Raw genomic sequence first — 5746 nt, 5'->3', positions numbered from 1 at the left:
CCACACGGGGCGATTTTACACCGCCTGCCCCTCCGTGAACAGGAAGAGCGCGTTTAACCCACCTACGTGAGTAACGTCTAGAATCCGTGTGTTGCTTGTTGTAAAATAAAGATGACGTGAAATAAGTATAATTGTATAATAAGTGGTTCAATATGTAAATGTTTGGGCACGAATACAGAAGACATTCTGAAGTTTTCAGAATACTAGGACCTAGAGAGAGAGTTACCGAGAACCCGACAGCCACATCTGCAGTAGTACCCGTGAATGATGGGATTAAGTGTTGGGAAAGCTTCCAAGGAACAAAATACAATCATCACTCTATTTACATGGTGTGGCATTCCTGGAAATTTAGTTGACACTGAAGAGAGCAAAAATATTTGGGCGGGGGCGGGGAGGGGAAATAGATTTGAAATCAGTAAAGGGAATTTAGAGGTACAAACCTCCAGTTATGAAATAAATCACGAGGCTGAAATGTATAGCATAGGAAATAAGTCAACAATGTTGTACTACGTTGTTCAGTGACAGAGGGGGGCTACATTTACTGTGGTGAGCATGTCGTATGTAATTGTTGAATCACTGTGTTGTGTACCTGAAACTAATGTCAACTACACTTCAGTAAAAATTTTTAAAAATAAAAAGTACTTTGTTTCTTTGTTAATTTTTTTTTTTTTTTTAGAGACAGCGGGAGCAGGGGAGGGTCAGAGAGAGGAGACACAGAATCTGAAGCAGGCTCCAGGCTCTGAGCTAGCTGACAGCACAGAGCCCAACGTGGGGCTCAAACTCACGAACTGTGAGATCATGACCTGACCTGAAGCCGGAAGCCAGACGCTTAACCAACTGAGCCACCTAGGTGCCCCCAAAGTACTTTGTTTCTACATAACAAGGAGCTCAGGGTGTAGACTCCAACAGTTATAAAAAGTTTTCTCATCCACATAAGGATCTAATAGGTCGTTTGAAAGCATGTGGTATATAGGACAAGTCTACATTATGTGGGACTGTCTCAATATGTTGCAAGATACACAGTATCCCTTCTGCCATAAATGCCAGGAACCACCCTCCTCATCACTGTGACAAATGAATCCAGAAATTACCAAAGGGCCCACAGATACTCGCATTGAAAACCATTAGTTTAAGTAAAGGAATGAAGAAATACACATATTTATATTTACATTCATTGAAAGAAATGGCTACTTGGGGCTCATTCTTTGCCAACCCTACCAGATATAGGTGCATATGCCATGGCAGACAAGGCAGGGGAGTCCCTCTCTCTCTCATGGAGAGTTAGTCTAGTCCGTATATTAAATCAAGAAACATTTGGGGCACCTGGGTGGCTCAGTCGGTTGAGCGTCGGACTTCGGCTCAGATCATGATCTCACGGTTCATGGGTTTGAGCCCCGTGTTGGGCTCTGTGTTGACAGCTCAGAGTCTGGACCCTGCTTCAGATTCTGTGACTCCCTCTCTCTGACCCTCCCTGGCTCATGCTCTGTGTCGCTCTCTCAAAAATAAATAAATGTTAAAAAATTAAAAAAAAAGAAACATTTGTGGAATACTCCTTCTGTAGATAGAACCCATCAGGGAAGCCACTACCGTGTGGTATGAAGTAGCCTGCCATCACTGTTCATTGTTCTCAAACCATCCTGCTCTCTTGATTTCAAGACTCTTATAAACTACCTCAAATTACATCGTTCAAATATGTGTTTACCTGTTTGATATCTGTCTTTTCCTCACTATAAGTTCCATGAAAGCAAGGACCTAGAACAGTGCCTAATAATGACACGCTCTAAATGCTCAATAAATATTTGTTAAAGAAAGGAATGAATAGTAGGCACTCATGAGCAAAGCCCACAGTCAGTTGCATTAGGACAGGGACTGTCCCTGTGGACATGTCCTCATGTAGCTGACTGTCCAGTGGCGGGGGTGGGGAGGGCTTGCTACTTGTATGACCTCAAGCAGGCAAGTTCACCTCTGACTCTTAGATTTCCAATCTGTAAGTAAACTAATAATGATATCACTTAGTAGGGTTATTGTGAGAATAAGCTAATACACACATATACGCACCAGTCGTTTATGTAAATGTTAATTGTCATTTTTCTCAAGCTACACTTGTACTGAGAAGAGAGAGGAGTTACCCACTGAAGACAAGGAGAACAGTGTATGTAAAGGCCCTGAGAAGGAGTGGGTCAGAGCTGAGGCTGCAGGACTGCAGCACAGTGGGAGGTGGAAAAGACTACCTGCAGACCGCCTACTCCATTGAGTAGGAGACTTGAAACACTTTGGACTTCATCCTGAGATCAAAGGGCAGAACTGAAGGATTTTAGCAGGGAAGTGCCTTGGCTCAAATTAAATTTTTAAAAACACTTCTCTGGCCACAGAAAGAAAAAGGATTAGAGGATGAGGACAGGGAGACCTGGAGGTGATAGCCACTAAGATAGATAGTGGCTGTGGAGATGGAGAAAATGGCTTGAAACTTTTTTTTAAGTTAGTATAATTTGGGGTCCCTGGGTGGCTCAGTTGGTTAAACGTCCAACTTTGGCTCAGGTCATGATCTCATGGTCCGTGGGTTCAGGCCCCGTGTCGGGCTCTGTGCTGACAGCTCCGAGCCTGGATCCTGCTTCAGATTCTGTGTCTCCCTTTGTCTCTGACCTTCTTTTGGCCGCATTCTGTCTCTCCTCTCTCTGGAAATTAAATAAACATTAAAATTTTTTTTTCAATTTAGTACAATTTGTGATTAATTGAATATGGAAAGTGAAAGGATAGCTGTCACAGATGGTTCCTAAAGTTCTGGGAAATCAAAAAAATTTCGATTCCCCATATCTAAACACAAGTGCATCACTTAATTGGTCTTAGAGGGGAGAGATATGCAAAATCAGCACACACAAAAAAGCCACCTGGACTCCAGCCCTGCAAAATCCAAATAGGACTTATTCCAGATTTAAAAAAGGCTGGGAAGAGGCTGGACAAAGTAGCAGCAGTCAACCTGATGAATGAGAGAAGATATTTGCAAATGATATGTTCAATAAGGGGTTAATATCCAAAATATGTAAAGAACTTAGGTAACTCAACACCAAAAAAAAACCCCCAAATAATCCAATTAAAGATGGGCAGAAGATCTACACAGATATTTTTCCAAAAGAAAAAAAAGCCACATAATACAGATGGCCAACAGACACATGAGAATATGTTCAGCATCACTCAACGTCATGGAAATGCAGAACAAAACTGCAATGTGAAATCACAGTACAGCTGTCAGGATGGCTACCATCAAAAAGACAAGAAATAACAAGTGTTGACGAAGATGTGGAGAAAAAGGAACCCTGGTGCATTGTTGGTGGGAATGTAAATTAGTGCAGCCACTGTGGAAAACAGTATGGAGGTGCCTCAAAAAATTAAAAATGGGAAAACCAAATGATCCAGTAATTCCACTATGGGGTATTTACCCAAAGAAAAGGAAAACACTAATTCAATAAGATGCATGCACCCATATGTTTATCATGCCATTATTTACCATAGCCAAGATACAGAAGCAACTCAGGCGTCCCTTGATAAATGAATGGATGAGAAGATGTGGCATATATGTACACAGTAGAACATTACTCAGCCATAAAAAGAATGAGATCTTGCCATTTGAGACAACAAGGATGGATCTAGAGGGTACTATGCTACGTGAAGTAGGTCAGACAGAGAAAGACAAATATCACATGATTTCACTTATACGTGGAATCTAAAAAACAAAATAAACAAAAAGCAGAAACAGACCCATAAATACAGAGAACAAACTATTGGTCTCCAGATGGTAGGGAAGGGATGGGGCTGGACAAAATGGGTGAAAGGGAGTGGGAGGTACAGGCTTCCAGCTATGCAATGAATAAGGCACAGGAATGAAAGATACAGCATAGGGAATATGCTTAATGGTGTTATGGTGACAGATGGTAGCTACATTTGTGGTGAGCATAGCACAATGTATAGAACTTATTGAATCAGTATGTTGTACACCAGAATCTAATGTAATATTGTGTGTCAACTATACTTCAATTCAAAACCAAACAAACAAAAACTTACCAGGCCAGTGATCTTAGAAAGAGGCCTGAGCACATCAGTTCAAACCTGCCTTTGCTGGGGTGGGAGAGGGTGCAATTTTTTTCTTCCACTGGGGCAGATGCTACTTTTGGTAGGTCTGTACTTGATGGTATGCCACGTCAAGAGAAAGACTATGTCCAGGGCTGAGAAGAGGAAGAGGATACAACTTCATGGTAAGGAGACGCACATGGGGGTAGCTCTCTTGAGCTGAGGGCTTTGCAGTGTAGCCAAGATGTAAAAGCTTTGCCTTCCTCATTCATTCATTCATTCATTCATTCATTTGTCATTCAACAAACTTTATGAGGTATTCCTTAGAGCCAGACTCTCTCTGCTCTGGGTGGTGCAGAGGACGGAACTATGAGCTAAACATTCACAAACCAACCTGTCTTTATTGGGGAGAGAGATAAGAAACAAGTAAGTGCATGTAAGAATCTATGTGTGTGTGTGTGTGTGTGTGTGTGTGTGTGTGTGTGAAATGTGTGAAAAGTGCTTTCAATCTGGAGACTTTTTGAAGGTAAGAACAAGAGAAACCCAGCCCCATCCTCCTAGCCGAAGGCCAATTCTACCTACACAAGCTCTCTTCCTCATAAGCAACAATGGTTCAGGATCTTTGAGATCTTAGAGGTTTGTTCCAGGGACCAAGACAAGTTGTGAACTTTGGACATCTGCTGTCACATCTCTGGGTCTCCCCAGCTGTTTGATGAAATCAGTTAGCCCTTTAATGAAGATGGGCGTAGAATTTGACCACTGGAGAAAAGATGTTCTTCTTTTCCTGTCCTCCCCACATTGAGGAGAGCAGGGAATCTGCATGACTTCTTGCTGGCCTTTACAGTTAGTCAGAAAATGCCAAGAATAAACCACCATTTACTGAGCACTGACTATGTGTAAGACATCATTTTCAAATATCAAACCAGGACTAAACGTGCATGGCATGGCCAAAGACCAGGGTATTAAAAGCTGGAACTGACCTAAAAAAAAAACAAAACCAAAAACACATCATCTGCGGAGGTCAAGGGTATAAATAAGGAGATTCATAACTGTTTTCTTCTGGTCAGGCTAGATGCCGGCTACGAAGATGGACAAGACATTATTCTTTCCCTGGAACTGGTCACAATCTTGTGGGAACAAACTGACTTCCAGATCACTTATTACACCCAATGCCAGTGGAGTTAGGTGGCACAGATAGGAGCCCCAGGCCCTAAGGGAGTGGTTATCTGTACCACGGGTGAGGATCAAGGAAGGTTCCCTGGAGGAGGTGGTGATGGATCTAGACCTTTAATGGAAGCTAGTGTCTCGGAAGGTAGAAATGGAATGGAGGCAGGGAGAGAGCATTCTACAGGGAGAGAGGTGGACAAGCCATTTATTAGCTTCGATAATTCATTTTCCTTTGCTGGGCCTCAGTTTCCTCATTGAAAGAATAGAAAAGATATAATATAAACTTATACACAGTACCACCCATAAAATAAGCACTTGACAGACATTGGCTTATATAATACTGTGTATCACAGCATGACATTTTCAAGGTTGCTGTGAGGGGCCAATGAGGCTAGAACGTGTGTGTGTGTGTGTGTGTGGTGGGGAAGGAAACTGCAAAATAAAGTTGGAGATTTTACAGGGGTCCTTGAATGCCATTCTAGGTTCTGGCATTCCCCAGAAGTACTGACCCAAT

This window comes from Suricata suricatta, chromosome 8 (assembly GCF_006229205.1).
Source record: "Suricata suricatta isolate VVHF042 chromosome 8, meerkat_22Aug2017_6uvM2_HiC, whole genome shotgun sequence".
In the NCBI taxonomy this organism is placed as follows: Eukaryota; Metazoa; Chordata; class Mammalia; order Carnivora; family Herpestidae; genus Suricata; species Suricata suricatta.
This window is presented reverse-complemented; position numbering follows the sequence as displayed.